This window comes from Ambystoma mexicanum, chromosome 5q, assembly GCF_040938575.1.
Source record: "Ambystoma mexicanum isolate Mex_15411 chromosome 5q, UKY_AmexF1_1, whole genome shotgun sequence".
In the NCBI taxonomy this organism is placed as follows: Eukaryota; Metazoa; Chordata; class Amphibia; order Caudata; family Ambystomatidae; genus Ambystoma; species Ambystoma mexicanum.
In genome coordinates, this window is record NC_090933.1 from 696,876,724 (window position 1) to 696,902,984 (window position 26,261).

The window sequence follows — 26,261 nt, forward strand, 5'->3', positions numbered from 1 at the left end:
TTCTTTGAAAAATGGTCTATATTTAAAAAAACAGTCATATATCTGTTATTTTTTTATTTTGATTACAATTCATTATGAGACATCCCCATTAATTTGGGGTATCAAAAAAGTCTGTGTTCTATTGTTCCCACAGCTCTCATGTCGACACGTGTTTCAGTTGCTCTCTGCGAGCATCATCACTAGTACTCTCTCTGTACGGCAACCTTCTTCAGGACAAAACAACCCATTTTTCAGGCACATATATTAACTTGGGCCACACCATCTATAAAAATACATAAAAGCTGCATCAGTATTGTGTGTTCCCATCGATCCTTTCAGAGTTATTCAATTGCATATTAATATGGTGTGCTCTATGATTTATAGAGCAACATCCACTCACCTCCTATCCAGTGGAATCAGGAGTGGCAGGATGTAGTATTCTAATTCAGCACATCTTAGTTGGAATCCGGAGGATAATTGTCCTCTGATCTAAGGGTTAAAGGCAAATATTTATTATCATTTATTATACCCATTGCACTTAATCGCAAAATAATTTTTTTGGGGTTTTTGTAACTTTGCGAAAAACGCATGTGCCCATCAGTGGATGGGAACCAAGTTAAAAAGTTAAAAAGTTAGAAAGGGGGGCTATATCACCTACTCAAAGTAGAAACAGCCACGGTTTCCAGTGCTGATTCGTTTTTGTTTGTTTTATTCTGTAGAAAAATCAAAGAGGGCTTCTATTTCCCAAGACCTTCCTTCTTTGGTCACCTTTCTTTCAGTTCACATAGTGATTGAGTTTAGCTGGTACATCAATCTGTAAAAGTATACAGATGACTACATTACTTATGGATATTCCAAGTAACTTGTACTACACAGAAAGTGTTTTAATTTTTCATGTCGGACATTCTCCCCCTTTATTTAACGTTTATACAAGTGTTTATGCTTTTCATATGGGGAGTAAAAACCTCCATTCATTTATTCGACCCAGTTCGATCCCCCCTTCTTTCTGAGGCGGCATAATTTTTAGTTAGTCTTCTTATGGGAGAAAAACTTCATGGCTGCTGCATATATGAATACTTACCTTTTCTCTAGCCGTCTGTGGTTTTCTTTTCTGCATTCACCGCAGCGTATGCAGTGTAGCCGTCAGCGTCGCAGTAGCGTTGTATCGTAAACGCGACTTCTCGTGTTGGTAGCAATAGAAAGAGGACTATTATGCGCTCGTACGCATGTAGTTATGTTGGACCTGCTCATTTCTCAAACACTATTTGATCCGCTCAGCTTCACATTTTTTAGGTGACAATCTAACCTTGGAACTAAAACACATGTTGTATATATTTCATTATTACCTAAACTCAAATATCAGGTTGTAAACAATTCTCATGTTAATCATAGACACAGAAGAAAGACTGTTAGAGTGTCTATTACCGATTTCCTTTGTAGCCATCATCGTATTAAGGAGTTCTTCTACTTAGAAAATACGACTTATTATAATACATATTAAAGAGTGTCTATAAAGGATATACTTTCCTTTGTGAAGGAGTGTATTTATTAGAAAAAACATTTAATCACACAACTCCATAGGGAGTATTAGGTTGGGCCCCTTGCTATTTGTTTCGTACCTACTACAAAGTGTGAGATGTTTTATAGATTGGCAACCAGATGGTTCCATTCCACGGATAGATTAAGGCCTCGTTTAACTGTATCCAGGGTGTTTATCCAACGTTGTTCTTTCTGATGTAGGAGAGTGCCCATGTCACCACCTCTCTTGGAAAGCTTTATTGCTTGTAACACAAACCATGTAAGGTCTGCGTCTTTATGCCCGTATTTCCCAAAGTGCTCTACGAGCGGCTTATCTGCCACTTTGTTTCTTATACACAATCTGTGTTCCGAAATCCGCTGTCGTGCTTCCCTGGTGGTTTTACCTACATATAGTAGGTCACAAGGACATCTAATTACGTAAATGGCATTCTTGGTTTTGCTGTTGGTGTGTGTTCTAAGTTGCCATTTCACTTGCCTATATTCAAAATCAGTTCTCACTTCTGCCAGAGAGCAGACTATGCATCCTCCGCATTTATGATGACCAATCACCGGGGGCAGCCCCCATTGGTTTAGTATCGTCTCTTACAGAGAGAGTACTAGTGATGATGCTCGCAGAGAGCAACTGAAATACGTGTCGACGTGAGAGCTGTGGGAACAATAGAACACAGACTTTTTTGATACCCCAAATTGATGGGGATGTCTCATAATGAATTGTAATCATATAAAAACATAACAGATATATGACTGTTTTTTTATATATAGACCATTTTTCAAAGAATGAATTGTTGAAGAGAGACTGATGATGATAGTATGAATGTGAATGAATGAAAAAAGAATGGGCCATAGTGCTGTAGGAAATGTTTAATATTTGTTTTAGATATAGTGCATTTTTTTGAATAAAATAAAAAGTCTTGGGAATTGAAACCTAGCTGAAAATGTGTCTGTGTATTCCGTCATCCTTATATTTGTCTACTAGTTCAGACCTTTAGTTTGGACAACCTTAAAGTTTAATCAGGAGAGCCCATTTGACAGGGGCTGTCACTCACAGGGAGCCCAGTGTGGCTGCACAAAGATTTTTTTTGACAGGAGTTGTCATTCACAGGCAATCCAGTTTTGCTGAGAAGGTGTTTTGATCTTAACTTTTCAGGACCTTATCAATTCACAGTGCTTCATTAGATGAAATGAATTTTAGCGACAAGCACGATTTTGAGTGTTGGAAATTGTTATGTACGGGCATTTTGAAGTTTCAGCAGCAAAGTAAATGTCATTTACAGGCACATTTTGGAGTTCCACTTGCAAAGCGCTGCTTCTCCCTCTGCACTCTATGTTTACTTCTCCTGGAGCCCACTGGCACTTTTTCTTCAGCATGTGACCTGTTCCACCATACATACACATGCATGTTGAAAAACGCGGTTTTGGAGGATTTGGTGCGCACAAGGGTTTTGCTGCCATTTTACTGTTTCTCGCACCATAGATAGCAGAGTGATGCCACATAGTATAGCAGATTGGGTCAATATATCCCACACCTAACCGTAGAGACCATGGATGGTGAAGTGTTGCATGTGTTTGCTTGGGAGTGTATGTGTTCACAGTGGCTCTGGGACTCTTGGTTAGTGGTTGACTATCGAGAATGTTTTGGTTGTTTACCTTTTCATTTGTTCTAGTTTGTGTTATTGTTATGAAGGGGATGGGAATGCACAGACAGGTCTGGAATATGGGAAATTAGTGAAATTGTCAAGCTTATAAGGAATAGGGGTCTTAATCCCCTCTTCCGAACCACAGAAGTTAAATAGATTGACCCCTCCCACTGTGGTTGGCACCGGCGCCTGAAAATGATATCACAGGTAGCCACGTGGCAGCCAATGGGGGGAAGATGGAGTTTAGGGAAAGGGGATGGAGTGACAAAGGAAAGGAAGGGAACATAAACAAGCAAGTACCTACAATATACGCAATACTCCTATACCTGTACTTCTACTTCCTGAACACCTAGCCTCACCTCCTATACATGTACTGAACCTGCTACAAACCCACAGAAGTGTACCTTATTAGTGGCCCTATAAGATTCCACTTTGCACACCACAAAACATAGGATTATAAACTTGAACATAGAACTTGAACATAACATAACATGTGCCTTGGGACGGATACTTCTTGAAAACACATAGGGTTGCATGCAAGCAAAATGGCACAAACAAAGGGTTGACCCTTTTAATGAAGATACAAGACTCATGGACCGCTGGGCACAATGAAGCAACAAACAAGGGTTTGGAACAAATACACAAAACACATGCCCTTGTGATGTGTGGCCCCTAAAGAATGATTCCAAAACAAATGCGCTTTAAAGGATAGTCTCCTATTTTCCCAGGGCAATGTATTGTCAGTTCTGAGATTCATAGCGTGTTTCCTCACACATGGCGTGTCTCACCGCCGTGTTCTTATCATTAAATCAACAAGCGAAAATAAGCATACTCTAACACCAAGACATGAACAATGTTGTAGAAAACTTAACTGATGGTCCGGATGCCTCACAAGGACATCCGGACCTTGAAGTTCGATGCCCAACACTTGGGAAGGAGCCTGATTTACCGCCACGGCCCGCGACTGATTTTCTCCTGTTCAGGCTGCTAATCACCGTTGCGGCCCGGGGAAAGCTCCAAAAGTCCTTCGGCGTCCAAAACGTTCCCGCATGCTCTTGCTTCTTCAGATGCCACCGCCCGTGCTAATAATCTGTAATTACCTGCACCGAGGCACGGGCGGCGGCGAGTTTTCAACAGTTACTGCTAATGAGCAGCTGGCGTACCGCACGAAAAAGGAACTACACGAATCCAAACGCCTGATGGAAAATGTAGTTTATCGCCTCTTGGGAAACAAGAAGCACCGTCCTCTACCCCTAATCAGATTCCTCATAGTACCTCCTCTTTCAGGGCCCCTTCCAAGTTTTGCCTTCTCTGAATTCTGCAAATGAAACTGTCGCACCAATCTAGGTGCATGAACCGCACTAGCCGGTTCCCATGAACAATCCTCAGGGCCATATCCTACCCACTGGAGGAGATACCATAGTTGATTCTGTCTCCGTCTTGAGTCCAGTATCTTCTTTACTTCATATTCTGTCTGCCCATCCTTGATAATTGCTGGTGGTCTCTGCACTCTCGTCCCCGGAGCTGAGGGTTTAAGCAAAGACACATGGAACACTGGATGTATCTTTAAAGTTTGAGGCAACTTTAATTTGCATGCCACCGTAGATATACATTTCACAATTTCGTAGGGTCCAGTAAACTTAGGGGCAAATCTATGGGGTCCTTTCAAAGGCAAATTGTGTGTCGCAAGCCAGACCTTATCCCCCACTTTATACTGAGGAGCCTCTCTCCTATTCCTGTCTGCATATCTTTTATACTGTTCCTTAGCCTGATCTAAATTGGCTCGTGCTTTCTGTCTGAGTTGTAGAAGTAACTTATTTCTATCCTGAAGCATAGGAATATTCTCCATATCAGGTAAATGTTCTGGTAACATATTCTGTGCTTGACCATACAAACATACATTCGGAGACATACCCAAAGAGGCGTGTTCAGTGTTATTATAAGTGAACTCAGCCAACCATAAAGACTGTACCCAAGATTCACAACAACCACTTAACTAACAGCGTAAATATTGTTCAAGCGTCTGATTGACTCTCTCTTTTTGTCCATCCATTTGTAGGTGATAACTGGTGGACAAAGCACACTCCATTCCTAACATTTTACTAAAAGCACGACAACATTTGGAAGTTAATTGAGGACCTCTATCGGATACAATACTCTGAGGTAGACCATGTAATCTGACCACATGTTGCAAAAACAATTTGGCAAATTTCCCTGCTCCTGGAATACCATTACAAGGTACAAAATGGGCTTGTTTAGATAGATAATCCACCAACACCCAGATGATATCATACTGATTATCCGGAAGTAAATCAGTAATGAAATCCATGGATATATGTGTCCAAACCTTCTCTGGAGTAGGTAGAGGCTGGAGTAACCCTGCTTTCTTATTATGATCTGACTTAATGCGTACACATGTTTCACACTCTTGAATGTATTTAATAGAATCCTGTCCTAATCCTGGCTACAAAAAATATTTCTCCAACAAACCTTGTGTCTTTTTACTTCCTGAATGTCCTGCCAAAGGTGAATTATGACACCAATGCATCGCCTTCTTTTCCAAAACGAGCGTCGGTAAAAGCAATTTCCCTGCATAGTAGGGAAGACCATTGTGGAATGTTTCTGCAGGATACATCTCTCCGCATTTCAATTTGACCTTTCCTTTCATTTCTTGTTTTACTTGTCTCAGTAACTGAGTCAATACCGCTCCTACTACCTTGTTCGTGGGAATGATAGTCTTAACTTTGGTTACACTGCTTTCCAAATTTTGCTGCCTAGATAGAGAGTCAGCTTTTCCATTATTTTTTCCTGGTCTAAAATTGACTACAAAATTAAACTCATTGAAGTACTGTGACCATTTTATCTGCCTTGGACTCAATGTATGAGCTGTCTTGAAGTACTGCAAGTTCTTATGATCAGTGACCACTGTAATCTGATATTTGGTCCCCAGCAAATAATGTCGCCACTCCAAAAATGCTGCTCTAATTGCCAATAACTCTTTATCGGTGATTGAATAATTTTGTTCACAGCTAGTAAGCTTACGAGAGTAGAAAGCTACTGGATGCCACACTCCTTCTTCATCCTTCTGAGACAATACTGCTCCAACAGCCACATTGGAAGCATCAGTTTCCACTTGGAAAGGTTTCTCTGGATTAGGGTGTCTCAGTACCAGAGCTGAGGTAAATGCTTTCTTTAACTCTTGAAAAGCTACTTCTGCCTCAGAGTTCCAATCAAATTTAGTGGCCTTCCTTAATAATTTGGTAATGGGTGTAACAATTTGTGAAAAACTTGAAATAAAGTGCCTATAAAAATGTGCAAAACCCAAAAAGGACTGGATATCCTTGATGCATTGAGGTGCTGGCCATTCCGTAACTGCTTGCACTTTCTTCTTGTCCATCACAATACCAGAGGGAGTCAAAATAAAACCAAGGAATTCCACTTGAGTGGTATGAAAGGCACATTTTTCTAGTTTTACATACAACTGACAGTCTTGTAATTTTTACAACACTGCTCTCACATGACCTATATGTTGCTCTTCAGAAGATGAATAGATCAAAATGTCATCAATATATACTATGACAAACTGACCTAGAAACTCACTCAACACCTCCTGCATAAAGTATTGAAACGCTGCAGGAGCATTGCATAAACCAAAAGGCATCACAAGGTATTCAAATAAACCAAACTTAGTCCTGAAGGCTGTCTTCCACTCATCCCCCTCTTTAACACGGATCAAATGGTAAGCCCCTCTCAAATCTAATTTGGTGTAAACCACTGCTGTTTTTACTTGGTCCAATAACACTGAAATCAAAGGCAGGGGGTACCTGTTTTTCACTGTCACCTTATTCAATGCTCTATAATCAATATATGTCCTAAGAGTTCCCTCTTTCTTTGGGATAAAGAAAAAAGGTGATGAAACAGGTGAGGTGGAATGTGTAATAAATCCCTTATTTAGCATGTCATCCAGATATTCTCGTAAATGCTGGTTTTCTGTTTCAGTCAAAGCGTAGATTCTACTACAAGGTAACTTAGCCCCTGGTTTCAAATCTATCACGCAATCATAGGATCTATGGGGTGGTAACCTGTCTGCTCCCCCTTTGTCAAATACTTTAGCTAAATCTTGGTACTGATTCGGGATACTCACAGCCATTGCTCCCACCATTTGTGGTTCTGCCACTTGATCTGCCAAATATAATGCAGGTCTCACATCCTCCTTCATGTGACCCTCACATTCCACTCCTGCAAATACCACCTCCCGCTTAATCCAATCAATCCTGGAATTGTGCTTAAGTAACCAAGGCATGCCCAAAATGAGTCCGAAATGAGGTGCTGCTATTAAATCAAATACAATTTCCTCTATATGTCCAGACTCACACCTCATTAGAATGGGCTTAGTTTGTTGACAAATGGGCCCTGGAACCAATGGTGATCCATCCACTGATTGCACCCCCTCAACCTGGGATTTTTCCCTTAACGGTAAACACAACCTTTTTGCCAATCCAATGTCAATGAAATTACCTGTGGCGCCAGAATCCACCATTGCAGATACTAGCTGTTTAGTGCAGGCAAAAAATTAAGTCACCAGAATGTACAAATGTGAATTTATTTTCCCTGTCGTATTTGCACTCCAATTGGGGAACCTAGTTGTTTCTGGGTCTGTCGCCTGAGTTCCCCCTAAGGGCGGCCCAATCCTTTTCCCGCCTCAACCTTGTTCCTATCCACACCTGCTCCCTTCTTGGGAGTATTCGGGCAAGTCCGAATAAAATGTCCTGGTTGTCCACAATAAAGGCACAAGTTATTAGCCTTACGTTGCTCCTTCTCTGCAACAGACAATGGCCCCCTTATTCCACCAATCTGCATAGGTTCACCTTCTGTATTCCTGTTTCCCTAACCCCGATCCAACCTGGCAAAGGGGAACACTTCTGGTCTTTTCTTCTCTCCCCTGCGCTCTCCAATACGATGATCCAATCTTAGTGCTAAATCAATCATGGCCGTACATGTACTAGGTTGAGGTTCTACTTGAGCTATAGCATCCTTCAATTCCTCTTTGAGCCCTTGGTAAAACAACACAGTCTGTTTATTCTCAGGCCAATCTGTTTCAATCACTAACCTATTAAATTGGGTAACATATGAAACCAAGTCGCGTGTTCCTTGTCTTAAAGCTAACAATTCTTTGTCTTGAGCCAAGGAAACTTCCCGGCGATCAAACAATCTTCCAAACTCCACTAGAAAACCATCCCAATTATATAGTAAAGGATCATCCTTTTGCACCAAAGGCATTGCCCATGCTGCCGCATCTCCAGTTAAATAGGAAATAACAAATGCTGTACTAGTCTGTACTGTCTCAAAAGCCTTAGGTTTACACAAAAAATGAAGTCGGCACTGTGTTAAAAAGGTCATATATTTCTTAGGGTCTCCTGTGAACCTTTCTGGTGTGGCTAATGGCACACTACTAGGGGACTGCACAATCACGGAAGACGTGGCTCTACCAGTTTGCCCTCCAGTAGAGGTTCCAGCCCCATCCAGCGGGGTGCCTTGTGCGACCAAGCCCTGTACCTGGGCTTTCAATATACTGGATTCCTGTCTAGCCTGCACCAACTCTACTTGTATGTCTTGTAGTGCTTTTAGCACATCCGCTAAAGATGGAGGATTTGTATCCATTTGGCCTGGGTGGTTCAATTACCCCGAAATCGGGGGCAGGTAACTCTGTCAAGCTTATAAGCGAATAGGGGTCTCAATCCCCTCTTCCGAACCACAGAAGCCAAATAGATTGACCCCTCCCACCGTGGTTGGCATGGGCGCCTGAAAATGATATCACAGGTAGCAACGTGGCAGCCAATGGGGGGAAGATGGAGTTTAGGGAAAGGGGATGGAGTGACAAAGGAAAGGAAGGGAACATAAACAAGCAAGTACATACAATATACACAATACTCCTATACCTGTACCTCTAATTCCTGAACACCTAGCCTGACCTCCTATACATGTAATGAACCTGCTACATACCCACAGTAGTGTACCTCATTAGTGGCCCTATAAGACTCCACTTTGCACACCACAAAACATAGCATTATAAACTTGAACATAGAACTTCAACATAACATAACATGTGCCTTGGGACGTATACTTCTTGAAAACACATAGGGTTGCATACAAGTAAAATGGCACAAACATAGGGTTGTCCGTTTTCATGAAGATACAAGACTCATGGCCTGCTGGGCACAATGAAGCAACAAACAAGGGTTTAGAACAAATACACAAAACACATGCCCTTGTGATGTGTGGCCCCTAAAGAATGATTCCAAAACAAATGCGCTTTAAAGGATAGTCTCCTATTTTCCCAGGGCAATGTATTGTCAGTTCTGAGATTCATAGCGTGTTTCCTCACACATGGCGTGTCTCACCGCCGTGTTTGTATCATAAATCAACAAGCGAAAATAAGCATACTCTAACACCAAGACATGAACAATGTTGTAGAAAACTTAACTGATGGTCCGGATGCCTCACGAGGACATCTGGACCCTGAAGTTCGATGCCCAACACTTGGGAAGGAGCCTGATTCACCGCCGCGGCCAGCGACTGCTTTTCTCCTGTTCAGGCTGCTAATCTACCGTCGCGGCCCGGGGAAAGCTCCAAAGGTCCTTCGGCATCCAAAACGTTCCCGCATGCTCTTGCTTCTTCAGCTGCCGCCGCCCGTGCTAATAATCTGTAATTACCTGCACCGAGGCACGGGCGGGGGTGAGTTTTCAACACTTACTGCTAATGAGCAGTTGGCGTACCGCGCGAAAAAGGAACTACACGCATCCAAACGCCTGATGGAAAATGTAGTTTATCGCCTCTTGGGAAACAAGAAGCGCTGTCCTCTACCCCAAATCAGATTCCTGACGGAAATTCCTCATATGGGGAGGTTGTTAAAGGTGTTGTGGAATACTGTGATCCACTACCACTATGTTCAACCAGGGAAACATGATGATGAGTAAATACTTGGCCTAGGACTTGCAAACATGACTTTGAAAACTATGCACATGTTATCGTTGGTTAACTGTATAATGTGGAATGTTCCTGGCTTGAACACATTTACAAAGAGGTGTAGGGTTAGAGCGTTTTTAAGAAAATGGAGGGCTGGAATAGCATTTTTGCAAGAGACCTGTCACCTGCTAAATTGGGTACAGTAATAGAAAAATGGGGCGGGAACTGCTATGGTTCAGCATACTCTGCATACACTAGGGGTGTGCTCATATGGGTGGTGGTAGACGGCCCACTGGCGGTGAAGGTGGTTCACCGAGATGAGGAAGGGATATTCAAGATTGCACAGGGTGTCCTTGTGGATAAAGAAGTTTTGCTCATCAACATCTCTGTGCCCAATGTTGATACTGATTATTTATTTTCCGAAAATAGTGGGCAAATGAGGAAAATATATCTACACATGATATGGCTGTGAGATATTAACTCTAATTGTGTGCTGGACACAGCCCTGGATATTTCTAGGCCCACTATCTCACAATCAAAGGTGGTAAGCGTGTGCAGTGCTGGAGGACTAGTGTTTGGTTGATGTGTGGACGACTACCAACCCGAACAGACAGGGGTTTTCCTTTTACTCATACCTGCATAACGCCTATACCTGTATCGAACATTTCTTTATGAGAAGGGAACATGTCATTTTATGTATTGGATCACGGTATCGGTGAAAGACCATATCATATAATTTGCCATTGGTGATGAGAGTACAACTTACCAGGGAAAGGACTAGTATCCCGTTGTGGCGACTTACATGGAAGGTTTGGAAGAGAACACATACAGGGAGGTACTTCCCAAGGACATCCTCTGATATTTTGCTGTAAATGAAGGTTCACTAGGTGACACCTGCATGGAATGGGATGCCTTCAATGTGATACTGAGGGGATTTTGTATGTCACCCTGATGTGGATGTGGACTGCTCTGCTTGGCACAGTGGGGGGCATTGAAAGAGATATTGATAAGTCGGATATGAAGCGGAGTTCATAGGTTGAGTATTAAATGTTTGGAGACTTGGGAAGCTCCAGGCAAACATGGCTACAATACCTATGTGAGCAACCTCCAGTGGTAAGGTGACAAGGCTGGTAGGCTGCTGGCATAGCTTATAACGAATGAGAGACTTAGGGCACCTGGCCTAAAGGTTCACACTCAGGTGGATATTAATGATACGTTTGCAGAATTTTAAAATGCACTGTTCTCGAACACTGCTAACCAAAGCCTGTTGGAGATGAAAGATACACTTGATTTGATAGATATGCTTGCACTAACAGGGGAATAATCAGCTACACTGGATGCACCCATTAGGCTACAGTAGATAACAGGAATAATACTGAAAAACCCTAATTGGAAAACCCTGGTCCCTGACAAATTGCTTGCAGGGTTCTTTAAATTATACAGCCAGGAATTAGGAGATAACCTGCCCAGGGTCTGCCGTCATGCCTTTAAAAGGGGGATTTTGCCTAGGTCCTCGCAAGAGGAAATTATAGTAACGGTACATTAAACAGGCTCGTATCCTGAAGACATATGGCCTCATTACACGGAAGGCGGTAAGGGTTAACTGAGCGGTATTGACTCAGTTACTGACCGTTAACCCTTACCGCCTTATTACGAGGTCCCTTTGCGGGTAGGTACTTTAACGCCTGCTTTTAGCAGGCGTTAAAAAACAAACCCGCAAAGGGACCTTGGTGCTAATTATGGTACCGCAATTTCCAGTACCGTAATTAGCGCCTTCCCCATTCCCATTATGCCCTATGGGGGCGAAAATGGGAATGGGGAAGGGCCTTGGTGAATGGGGAATTACTGCCCCGCTCACCTTGGAGTAGGGCGGTAATTTCGCCATCCACCAAGGCGGACACGGTAAAATACCGGTGGCAACCATGGCGCTAATATCGCCATGGTTACCGCCTACCATGTAATGAGGCCCATATACTTTTACCACCCTCTGTACCTGCTGAACATGGACGTCAAAATACTCTGCGCACTACTGACTGCCAGGTTGCAGCCGGTTGTGCCAGGGTTGGTACACCTGGATCAGACAGGCTTTATGCCATAAATCACACCACCTGAGATGCCTACACCACATTAGAGTGCAAACTTAGCACATGAATAAATACTATTCAGTACTCTTCCTAGATGCAGAAAATGCATTTGATTCAGTTAGTTGGGAGTGGATGTGGCACAGTTGGAGAACATGAATTTGGGACCAGAGATGTTTAGGGGGATTCGATTATTGTACATGTCTCTGACCGCCAGGGTTAAGATGGGTGGATTGATCTCGGAGAATTTGGAAATGGGAAAGGACACTAGACAGGGATGTCCGCTGTCCCCAATCTAATTCACGTTAGTGTTGGAACCACTGGCCTGCATGCTGCGTTGAGACATGTCATAAGCATGGATAGAGCTGGATCTGATGTCGCATGTCGTATCTTTATGCGCAGATAACATGATGCTTTATTTGAATGATCCTGAGACGAATGTACCAATACTATTGGAGATGTTGGATAATTTAGGGGCATTGTTCGGTATTTGAATCAGTGTACGTTTTGTGTCTTCCCCTAGCACGGATACCTGTTGAGGACTTGCTTTTAGTCTTCTGATCAAATTGGAACCCGTGACATTTACTTATCTGGGCATCAGAATCAGACATGATTTTCAGGATGCATACTGGGAAAATACAACATGGGCCATTGATGGGATTGAGGGCTCTGCTAAATTTTGGTTGAAGCTACCTCTGTCTCTGGTGCGAAGGATCACATTGACAATTGTTGATATTCACTAACTATGCTGACGATACGCAGTGTGTTGTCCCTCTATCTGGAAACCACGAATTAGATGAGGCACTGATTAATAAAATCTATGCTCTGATCGAGACCTGGATGGTGCACAATATATTGGTGCTAAAAAAGGGAAAACCTGAGATGTTGGTTGTTGGTTCACCCAATATGCTACAGAAATTGGGCTCAGCATATGAATGTTTTCACATAGGAGCCACCAAATGAATGCCCCTTAAGAAAGTTAAAACGCTGGGGGTAATTCTTGACCAGCATCTCAGCATGAAGCATCATGTGTGTAACTTGGTATCATCCTGTGCCTATTATATCAAATTGTTGGCCCACCATAGGCCTTTGATCTCTCAAGCTAATGCAGAAACAATCGTGAAAGCGTTAGTGGGAGCTAAAATTGGCTACCTTCTCGTGGGTATTAACAAATCTATTTGTAATAAGCTGCAAGTCACCAAGAACTGAGCTGTAAGAGTGGTTATGGGTCTCGATCGGAGAAAACATGTGTCAGCACCTAGATGAGCTCTTCATTGGTTATCGGTAGAGGCACAAATCCTCTTTTGATTGCTGGTAATAACCCAAAAATGTAGGCAGGGGAAAATGCCAGAGTATCTTGAGGTTCTTTTATCCAACAAAACACATGGTAGATCACTTAGATACAGCATTCAAGATCTATTGATGATCCCTATAATAGGACTACTAAGGCCTCAAAGGGAGCCTTCTATTGTACGCTGCAGCCCCTAAGGCATGGAATGACCTTCCACTGGAGTTAAGAGGTTCTGTTTCTATAGATGTTTTCAATGGAAAACTGAAGACACTTCTGTTTGCTTAAGATCATATGTCCCTGCTCCTATACTTTAAATCCGTTCATGCCCTAGGATCTTTTGTGTTTCATGTTGTGTCCCTTAAGCCTACGGGTCCATGGCTTGCACATTATAAATGTAAAAAGTAAAGTAAAAATGGTCGTCCTTCCAAGGTTGGTTTTTTGATCTTGTTAATACACCATATGACATTCCCAAAAAGATGTTCAAGAGGTTGATCTGTACAATAACAGAAATTATGTGGGTAAATTGTCACAGACGAGTTGCCTTGACACCACTACAAAGACCTTATGATGCAGTCCGTTTGCAAGTGCCAGATTTTGATTCCCATGAACTGGCAGCACCATTGCAGTATGTGGCACAGGGGCTGACCGATGAGGTGACTTCTGAACTTAGACTCCTAGCAATCTCAGTGGTACTGCACACTCCAAAGAATTCTTATGGGTATATGACACAGGGAACATAGGGGTACAATTATTAGACTTTGGCAGACATATATTGGAACGTACATGTAGAAAGATGGGGGCACTATACCTCTACTCTATCAATAATCCTTTGAACTTGTATACCAACTGCATTGGGCGTTAATTTGGGAGGGTTTTTGGAGATTGGGAGGTGAAAGGACTGACAGTGAGGGCAGGGACATTTTAACAGTTTTGGGGGCTCGGAGCACAGACAACCTTGCGCCCCCGAAAACCATGTTGCCCGCCCGAAACCCATGTTGCCCCCCTGAAACCCATGTCCTACTCCCACACCCTCCAAACCCATGTCGTCCCCCGCAACACGACAACCATGCCCCCTCCCAATGTGAAAAATGAAGGGATTACATATCTCGAGTCCAATTCAACAGATACTCCTCTAAGCTTTAAATGGATTATCTAGTTGTTAATAAAATATAAACATTATACATCTGTGATCTGTTTCCCCAAGAGGATGCTCCAGCCAATCTACATGCCTCACTTCAATGCAGCAGCAGTGGAGGGAGGGTGATGGGGCGATCTCTTTCATTGCACAGGCTCCACCACCCTAATATCCGGGAGGATTATTCATGCATGCAACACATGTGCAAAAGAGGAGTCAATCCACAGCCCAGCAAATAAAGAGCTCGAGAGTGTGGGTAGGTGGTGGGTGCTGGTCAAGCGAGAGGCCAATGCGGAAGCATCATCAAACACGCAACTAATGCACGTGCCCACACCCAATGCCCACATACGCAATTCATGTCCAAGTGCAACAAATTAACGCATGCACTTGAGTTTGCATCTACACACGTACTGCACGTGTGTGACTATTTCACAGACGCACCCACGGTGTGCACATACACAGTTACTGACGGGTGCAGAGATAATGGACACCCACAGAATTAATGTGTATGCAACCAGACGCGATATGCATGAGTGCGTGCACAGCGGAATGCGCACATACACACCGCATGGACAAATAACTAGCAGTTGAATCCTCGGAGTGTGTGCAAGAACACATAATGTATGTTTAACTAATATACACATAAACAAGAAACACACAAACCCACATACACAGCTAATGTCCAATGCACACATGAGTTCTTTATAGAGAGATAATGCTCACGTCCACATACCCGCCGCGGGATGCATTTACAATGCACATATAAACATATACAGCTACATATAATAATAGAAATGTACAAAATTAATGTATGAACAGATACCTAATGTACACATACATATGAATACCAAACACACACACATCTAAAAATCGACAACAAATGAATGTGTACGCAACAAATGTACCCTTACACAACCACCCCTTCCTAAACACCCTAGGAATTTAACACCCATACAAGGCTTACCTGCACACATACAACTAATATATACATAATCCTAAAATGCGGGTCATTGGCATATTTAACTGTCATTGCTCTGTAGAAAGGGGCTATGGCAGGGGTGGACTGGATCACCAAATGGTCTTGGGCACCAATGAAAAAGTGTGCCACCGTTGCAAATGTCAATTCATTCCTTTTGTGACAGACTGAATAGTACCCAAGGGGGAGTTTTTTGATAAAGTGTGCGACAAATTGTGCAATTTAAAGAATATTTATTCAGGAACAATGGGCAAAACTACTAGCCTCTGGTGAAGTAATTTATTATACTGGCCCACATTGGCAAAGAAAAGTTGCACTTTGAGCCAAAAACTGTCCCACGCTAGTATTTTGCATGTTCGTTTCGGGCATTGCCCTGTAGGCCAGTCCCAGCCTGGGCTATGCAGTTGGTTGGAGCAATGCATTCGTCCATGGGCTCTTTTACTTTCTACTTTTGGAATGAATGTGTACGCAACAAATGTACCCTTACACAACCACCCCTTCCTAAACACCCTAGGAATTTAACACCCATACAAGGCTTACCTGCACACATACAACTAATATATACATAATCCTAAAATGCGGGTCATTGGCATATTTAACTGTCATTGCTTTGTAGAAAGGGGCTATTTTGCATATTTTGTGACAGACTGAATAGTACCCAAGGGGGAGTTTTTTGATAAAGTGTGCGACAAATTGTGCAATTTAAAGAATATTTATTCAGGAACAATGGGCAAAACTACTAGCCTCTGGTGAAGTAATTTATCATACTGGCCCACATTGGCAAAGAAAAGTTGCACTTTGAGCCAAAAACTGTCCCACGCTAGTATTTTGCATGTTCGTTTCGGGCATTGCCCTGTAGGCCAGTCCCAGCCTGGGCTATGCAGTTGGTTGGAGCAATGCATTCGTCCATGGGCTCTTTTACTTTCTACTTTTGGAAGGCCCTTGTGAGAACACAATAACACAGGGTCCAACTGCTTACTAGGATTCCATCTCATGTATTGCTAGCCCAGGAGGAAGGACTGCAAGGACGCCCCGCTTATGAAGCCGAGAGCTTACTTTTAGCATTTCTGTTTAAGAAAAACACCTATCAAATGTGCACTGTTCCGAGAGATGGAGCATCTGCAGATCAAAGGGTTTGGAGGCAAGCACACACAAGCTATTCTGATCAAGGGCAGCTACATGCATTTAAAGCAGCAGGCTAAGGGCACTGGCACTTGCTTACCTGATTTGGAGTCAGCACTTGGCTCAGCTGCCGGCGGGGACTCTGTCTCCTGTCGGGGCATCAGGGGTGGGTAGCCGGTGCACAGTGCATACTGGACTGCTGGCACTAGTGACACTGCGGCAGTGGCACACTGACAGGGTGCAACTAGGCCGTACGCATGCAGCAGGCAGTCTCTCTGTCGCAAGACGGTCGACCAACGCCACATCTAGACACCTTCAACTCGTGAAATGTAGGTGGCGCAAAGCTACCTCCTGTGGCAAGAACAACATGTCACCATGTCATTTCACTGCAGCCAATGAAAACTATACATTCTGTGCTACTATTCAGAATGTATCAAATACTGCATAGTAACAAAAGAATGGTAGTTTTCATTGGCTGTTGTTGCATTGCTGTTGCTGGTCCCTCCCAGGCCCAGCCATGGGCTGCAACAATGATTTATGATCAAAGGCAATTAACTCTTTTGTCAACTCAAAATCAGAAAGCCAGCGCAGTTTGGTTGTTGGCACAAAGAGGTGAGCACTATGTTGCTTAGTTACTTCTTCGTGGCCTTTGAGTTACTTAGGATTGAACTTTAAATTAAAGTGAAGGCCGGGGAATGGGATCCAGCCATGCGAGGTGCACCCGTGTCTCCTGCTGCAGGCAGGCTGGCACGTGCTATTCTCATACAAGTCACAAGACTCTCCAGGATCTGGGAGCCCCTTCCAGGGCCAACCGGTTGGTGGACTTGGGGCATGTGCCCCGTTTGCCCCCCCATAGAGACATCCCTGAGTGAGGGGGAATTTTTAAATTTGTATCACAAATAAGATACACACGTACGTACAGGACTGATACCCTATTCAGGACTTTGCAAGGTCTTGTGGCTACATAAAGGACTGTTTTTATTTTATGCGTGGCTGACTAGTAAAGCACATAAGGTGTGGACGCAGCTCCTGTAGGAACCTACTGGGGACTAGTTGCTGACTGAACTGTATGCCCTGGGAGATGGAGGACCCCCCTATTTCCATGATCTATAACATAATACGGGAAGATAGGAAAAAGGGAAACTGAAGGTGTTGAAAGATTGGGAGTGTAAGTTGCCCTTGACATTAGATGAGGAACAATGGTGCAGGGTTTGATCCTACACGAAAGAGGTCTCCTGTAATACCTGCTTGAATTCAGCTCATACGATACAATATCCTCCATAGGACCTACTTAACGCCTTCCAGAGAACATAAGATGAGCCCCCTAAAGCCCAACACTTGGCCCAAATGTGGCTTGTTAGGGCCAACCTTTCTCCATGTGACATTGCTCTGCCCAAAGTTAAATCACTTCTGGAGTGAAGTTATAGCAAAGATTCAAGATATAGGGGCTATATGACGAATACGGACGCCTTCCATGTGCCTACTGGGAGTGCTCCATAGGCGCACATCTATGAAGCATGCTACGGAAATGGTTGACTTGGCCCTAGTCTTGTCTAAGCAACACATAGCCATGTTGTGGTATAGTCCCTCTGGCCATTGGCCACTGCCTGGGAATCACACCTATTGAAGTGGGCCAGAGCTGCATTGGCTGCATTAATGAGAATTGGGTTGGACGTTGATGATATTGTTTTGGTGGGCATAGCTGCAACATCGACCCTGCTTGGTGGTGTGATGTACCCCTTAGATGACAAGCCCCCTTGAACTTACCTTACACATAATATGATAGATGCGAGGTGCTAGGTGAAGTAGGAATGGCCGCTCAAATACTAGCTAAGTGGTTGTGCAAATATACAACTCCCATAATAGTCAGTCAATCCATGAACCTGTGGGGTGGGAGCAGGGGGGTGGAAGTTGAGGGATTGGGGAGATGTTTTAATGTATGTGCCAGATTCTGCATTGCACTCTGAATCGTACATAATGATATTGTGTGCTTGTTATCAAAGAATTGTAATAAACAGAGTTTTGAAAATAAATACACGTGTGCATGAATACATTATTGCAAATAGCAATTGATCCGAGTATTTTGCCCTGAAAGTATTCAAACCAAAGGGGATCTGGGATTACTCAAATAGTATAATTACTGTGTAGGCTAGAACAACTTTGTTTGGACACACCACCTACATCTACAAGCTATTCTTGAATTCAAGAAGCCTTCCAAACGTTTCAGAAGTTCATTTTATAAGTTGTTTCAATGTCCTGACAGTTTTAGACTAAAAATGTTTCTATAAACCATGGGTTAAAAAGTTCACAGCCTTTTCTGCTGGCAAAAGAAGAAAGGGTGAAGTATTTCACCCTACAGGGCTAAATGAGTACAGATCCTATGACAGTGTATGTGTTACAGAAAGCAAAACATACACTGTAGCTGATACTATTATAGTATGATTACAGGTTATTGTTGAGAAAAATGGCATGATCTGTCCTTATTGTGACATAACCAACATCAATGGCACGTATATCAGAAGAATGAATGGTGGCACAATGTTAAAAAAGTCTGCATTTCAGTGTCCATTTGAGGTGCAGATACAGATCTGAAGGAGGGGAAGCACAGTGACTATAACTCCCCCACTGCAGCACGCAAGACTTGCATGTTATGGAAGCAACTCAAGACCTTCATTTTTGCTTCCACTCTCTCTCTTGCTCTCCCCTGCTGATGCACCTGATTTCTCCACGCACTGGTCACCTGGTCACCCTCTGAACTCGGGCCCAGGCTCCTGCATGTCCAGTGGCCCTCGCACTGCATCCAGACTCCCCAGCACTTAAGGGTCTGTACATGCAACCCTACAGTCCCTCCTCTCTGCACTTATGAGCCACACGCTGGCTGCTCTTGAGAGTTAACTGCACTTCCCCCTTCGCCTCCCCCCTGGCACTTCTCCCCTTCCCTCTTCCCCGCACGTGCGCGATCTGAATGACACAGGGCCTAGTAAGATCGTTATTTTGTCCTCCCTTTGTTTCCCCCTCCTTGTCTTGTCGCGCCTAGAAACACTTGTGTATAGGCGCGTTATAAATGCCATATCATATTATATCATGAGAAGGGAGATAGCAGTTGTGCTGAAGAAGACAGAACAGCCATCATGGTGGTCTCCCCCTGCATTTGACATGGTGAGAGGGAGGAGGTGAAGAGTTCCAATGGGTATGGACGTGGTCAGGAGCGTGGCGTAACACAAAATGAGCCAGCCCCCTCACCCCTACTGTGAGCCCTGCTGGGGTCCCTCGCAAGCTCCTTGGATAAGTGTATTCTGCACCACAGATTCCCAGGACAGCCCTGGCCACCACCCATGCCATATAATTGATGATCCTGCTGCTACAGCAGTATGACGCGCTCTGCACTAAGTAAAAGATGTATGGTTTTGAATCAAGTCAAGTGAAGAGACAGCTTTATTTCGGATTAGCAATATCACAAAAGTGACAGAAATTATGTTATAATGAAACATTTCAAAACTTCACATGCAAGGATATAACATAGATGCACTGCAGCATTTGGTATCCACTTCCCCCTAGTAATTAAAATAATCATTACTGTAGGGGAAACTTTCATGAAATAATACATTACATTGTGAAAACAAGAGTTCCAAAATGGGAAACCATGCCATACATTAACTTTAAAAGCATGTTAAAAACTCGGGGTCCCATCATCAGGCATCAATCATCACATTCTCCTTTAAAAGGTACTTGCTAAAAATGATGAAACAGCAAAGAGCACTTGGGGGGCTGGACGATTGCATTAGTTTGACTGCTTCACTTCCGGTTCTAAGTCCGTACCAAGAGGAAATCGGCGTAAGAGTAAAAAATGCATTTCGTCTTCATCGTGTAATTTACATAAAGGGTATTTGTCACAGTGCCCTTTCACCAATGAGCAGTAAACAGGTCAAGGGGCAAAACGTAAAGACATTTTGTATATAAAACCTTGCCTCGGGCGGGCGAAGCTGGAAAATCAAGTTACCATTCTATAGACAAATAGGATTTGTATGGGAAGCCGTTTAGGTCAAAATTACACCTTTATGAATGTGACATACTGAAATGAATACAGCATGCATTGAAATGAGTAAGGAATGCATTGATATGACTATCATATGTATCAAAATGAGTAAAACTTCAATTGAAATGAGTATAACATGCATTGAAATGAGTATGACATGTATTGAAATGAGTATGACATACCTTGAAATTCAATGAATAAGACGTGCATTGAAATGAATAGCACATACAATGCAATAAATATGACACCCATTGAAATAAATAGATTTGACTATTATGTAGTTAGATGATAACGGATGCAAACACCACATTTCCAATGTGGCTTTCAGCACACAGTCATAAAAGCAATTCCGAAAAAAGCCTTTAGACTGCACAGCATACCTTGTCACATCGTTCCATAGCGCTTCAAGTCCTGTAGTCAGGAGCATATGCTTCACCTGTTTAAATCACAGAAGTGATTTACCACCACTGGAGTGCAATACATCCAGAATGCCCTCGCTATAGGAGATTAACACATTGGACTTCCACATTTTTAACCAGTATGCCAGTGGTTCATAATTTCGTACTTGACCTCAGTTAGGCCAGCTCTAATGCTACTGGTACAATCAAATAGTATATCTTACATCTAACATAGAAATGAGGGGGGTGAAGCCTGGCCCCTGGAGCCCAAATGTTCCTGTCACCATTGTATGCAGCCATTACCATTATTCTGCACTTGGCAGTAGCGCAGCCTGCTTTTGGTGCCAGGAGGTCGTGTGGCTCCTGAGGGGCCACTGGCATTGTAAAGGTTTCAAGGTCAGTGGAGGCAGATGAATATCTTCATAACAGCAGCATTAAAATCTTGCACACATTAGCACAGGTGAGCAGTCACAGAAAGAGAAACCTAAGTAATATAGGGGAAATTGGGTGTTTCTCCAGAAAATGTTTTTAAAATAATCTGATTAAATGATGCATTTTACAGCATTTATTTTGAAGAAAAATGGGTTCAAAATATTCAATTTGCATTTGGTTCTCTATGGTAATGCAATAAAATTCTAGTAGATATTATCTCACCAACATTACACAAGACCACTTGACAACATGTTCATGATGCCCGAGTTCACAACATATAGCAGCACTGCCAATGTAGGATTCCACATTGATTTTAGTCGTGCTCCTTTTGCGTGTATAATGTTTTAGCCTTATTTTAGTTCTGCTGCTATTTGTATCATTGCAAATATCAAATTATCTAATTTTTCTTTGTCTTTAGTAATACCTCCCAAAACTTGCCTCAGATCATTTGTAGCTTCTGTTAATGCTTTGCTTACATTTTTTTGTACAGAGCTATTTAAAACAGCATGGTTCTGTGACTCACGCTGCACGCTCGGACTTAGAACTACAAATCCCAGATATTGTCTAGTTTATCGCACGTTTTATTCTGTTTGCAGGCGCAACTGAGCCTGGCGTGACCAAGCCGGTTAATGCCGGTATTTAAGTCCACCTCCCCCTGGTCTGCTTGACTCCACATTGATTTTTGTCATACTCCTTTTACGTGTATACTATTTTAGCCTTATTGTAGTTCTGCTGCTATTTGTATCATTGCAAATATCAAATTATCGTAGCTTCTGTTAGTGCATTGCTTACATTTGTTTGTACAGAGCAATTTAAAACAGTGTGGTTCCTAGACTCGCGTTGCACGCTCTGACTTAGAACTTCAACTCCCAGATATTTTGTAGTTTGTCGCATGTTTTATTCTGTTTGCAGGCGCAATTGACCCTGGCTTGACTAAGCTGGTTAATGCCGGTATTTAAGTCCACCTCCCCCTGCTCTGCTTGATTCCACATTCATTTTCGTCATACTCCTTTTACGTGTATACTATTTTAGCCTTATTTTAGTTCTGCTGCTATTTGTATCATTGCAAATATCAAATTATCTAATTAATATTTTTCTTTAGTAATACCTTTTAAAACCTGCCTCAGATCATTTGTAGCTTCTGTTAGTGCTTTGCTTACATTTATTTGCAGAGAGCGATACAAAACAGCGTGGTTCCTTGACTTGCGTTGCACGCTCCTAGAACTTCAACTGCCAGATATTTTGTAGTTTGTTGCGTGTTTTATTCTGTTTGCAGGCGCGACTAAGCCAGTTAGTGCCAGTATTTGAGTCCACCTCGGCCTGGTCTGCTTGATTCCACATTGATTGTAGTCATGCTTCTTTTGCGTGTATACTATTTTAACCTTATTTTAGTTCTGCTGCTATTTGTATCATAGCAAATATCAAATTATCTAATTAATATTTTTATTTAGTAAAACCTTTTAAAATTTGCCTCAGATCATTTGTAGCTTCTGTTAGTGCTTTGCTTACATTTGTTTGTACAGAGCAATTTAAAACAGTGTGGTTCCTTGACTCGCGCTGCACGCTTTGACTTAGAACTACAACTTCCAGATATTTTGTAGTTCGTTGCATGTTTTATTCTGTTTGCAGGTGCAACTGAGCCTGGCGTGACTAAGCCGGTTAATGCTGGTATTTTAGTCCACCTCCCCCTGGTCTGCTTGATTCCACATTGATTTTTGTCATACTCCTTTTACGTGTATACTATTTTAGCCTTATTGTAGTTCTGCTGCTATTTGTATCATTGCAAATATCAAATTATCTAATTAATATTTTCTTTATTAATACCTTTTAAAACTTGCCTCAGATTATTTGTAGCTTCTGTTAGTGCTTTGCTTACATTTGTTTGTACAGAGCGATACAAAACAGCGTGGTTCCTTGGCTTGCGTTGCACGCTCTGACTTAGAACTTCAACTCCCAGATATTTTGTGGTTTGTCGCGTGTTTTATTCTGTTTGCAGGCGCGACTAAGCCAGTTAGTGCCGGTATTTGAGTCCACCTCGGCCTGGTCTGCTTGATTCCACATTGATTTTAGTCATGCTTCTTTTGCGTGTATACTATTTTAACCTTATTTTAGTTCTGCTGCTATTTGTATCATAGCAAATATCAAATTATCTAATTAATATTTTTATTTAGTAAAACCTTTTAAAATTTGCCTCAGATCATTTGTAGCTTCTGTTAGTGCTTTGCTTACATTTGTTTGTACAGAGCAATTTAAAACAGTGTGGTTCCTTGACTCGCGCTGCACGCTTTGACTTAGAACTACAACTTCCAGATATTTTGTAGTTCGTTGCATGTTTTATTCTGTTTGCAGGTGCAACTGAGCCTGGCGTGACTAAGCCGGTTAATGCTGGTATTTTAGTCCACCTCCCCCTGGTCTGCTTGATTCCACATTGATTTTTGTCATACTCCTTTTACGTGTTTACTATTTTAGCCTTATTGTAGTTCTGCTGCTATTTGTATCATTGAAAATATCAAATTATCTAATTAATATTTTCTTCATTAATACCTTTTAAAACTTGCCTCAGATTATTTGTAGCTTCTGTTAGTGCTTTGCTTACATTTGTTTGTACAGAGCGATACAAAACAGCGTGGTTCCTTGGCTTGCGTTGCACGCTCTGACTTAGAACTTCAACTCCCAGATATTTTGTGGTTTGTCGCGTGTTTTATTCTGTTTGCAGGCGCGACTAAGCCAGTTAGTGCCGGTATTTGAGTCCACCTCGGCCTGGTCTGCTTGATTCCACATTGATTTTAGTCATGCTTCTTTTGCGTGTATACTATTTTAACCTTATTTTAGTTCTGCTGTTATTTGTATCATAGCAAATATCAAATTATCTAATTAATATTTTTATTTAGTAAAACCTTTTAAAATTTGCCTCAGATCATTTATAGCTTCTGTTAGTGCTTTGCTTACATTTGTTTGTACAGAGCAATTTAAAACAGTGTGGTTCCTTGACTCGCGCTGCACGCTTTGACTTAGAACTACAACTTCCAGATATTTTGTAGTTCGTTGCATGTTTTATTCTGTTTGCAGGTGCAACTGAGCCTGGCGTGACTAAGCCGGTTAATGCCGGTATTTTAGTCCACCACCCCCTTGGTCTGCTTGATTCCACATTGATTTTTGTCATACTCCTTTTACGTGTATACTATTTTAGCCTTATTGTAGTTCTGCTGCTATTTGTATCATTGCAAATATCAAATTATCTAATTAATATTTTCTTTATTAATACCTTTTAAAACTTGCCTCAGATTATGTGTAGCTTCTGTTAGTGCTTTTCTTACATTTGTTTGTACAGAGCGATACAAAACAGCATGGTTCTTTGGCTTGCGTTGCACGCTCTGACTTAGAACTTCAACTCCCAGATTTTTTGTGGTTTGTCGCGTGTTTTATTCTGTTTGCAGGCGCGACTATGCCAGTTAGTGCCGGTATTTGAGTCCACCTCGGCCTGGTCTCCTTGATTCCACATTGATTTTAGTCATGCTTCTTTGGCATGTATACTATTTTAACCTTATTTTAGTTCTGCTGCTATATGTATCATAGCAAATATCAAATTATCTAATTAATATTTTTATTTAGTAAAACCTTTTAAAATTTGCCTCAGATCATTTGTAGCTTCTGTTAGTGCTTTGCTTACATTTGTTTGTACAGAGCAATTTAAAACAGTGTGGTTCCTTGACTCACGCTGCACACTTTGACTTAGAACTACAACTTCCAGATATTTTGTAGTTCGTTGCATGTTTTATTCTGTTTGCAGGTGCAACTGAGCCTGGCGTGACTAAGCCGGTTAATGCCGGTATTTTAGTCCACCTCCCCCTGGTCTGCTTGATTCCACATTGATTTTTGTCATACTCCTTTTACGTGTATACTATTTTAGCCTTATTGTAGTTCTGCTGCTATTTGTATCATTACAAATATCAAATTATCTAATTAATATTTTCTTTATTAATACCTTTTAAAACTTGCCTCAGATTATTTGTAGCTTCTGTTAGTGCTTTGCTTACATTTGTTTGTACAGAGCAATTTAAAACAGCGTGGTTCCTAGACTCGTGTTGCACGCTCTGACTTAGAACTACAACTCCCAGAAATGTTATATTTCGTCATGCTTTTTATTCTGTTGACAGGCGCGACTATGCCTGGCGCGACTAACCCGGTTAGTGCTGGTTTGTGTGAGGTGAACTTTTTAATGTTCTCCTATCCCTGGCTTGATTTATCCTGACTCCCAAGTTAAGCTCTAGTTGTCCGCACATTGGTTTCCTCCTCAGTGCCTATTGTTTTAGGATTTTCTTCACGATGCAACATGAGGAAAGCTTGCCTTTTTCTTCTGACCACGCGCTATCTTTAACAACTGACTTTTATAAAGGAATTGTCCTTCAGTAAGGCTAACTGCATTATTAGCTCCCTCCCTGCCAATGACTATAATATATGTTACTAACCAGCTTTCCTTATCCTTATTAAACACACATTCTCTGGTCAAACACGCTTTTGAGATTGCTGACCACATAAATACACAAAACCTGATATGTTAGCGCTCTCGGAAACGTGACTATCCAATTCAGCTCATATAGCCGTAAATAATGCAGTGCCCCCTAGATATAAAATCTGCAGGGCTGATGGTAAAGATCAACGGGGTAGG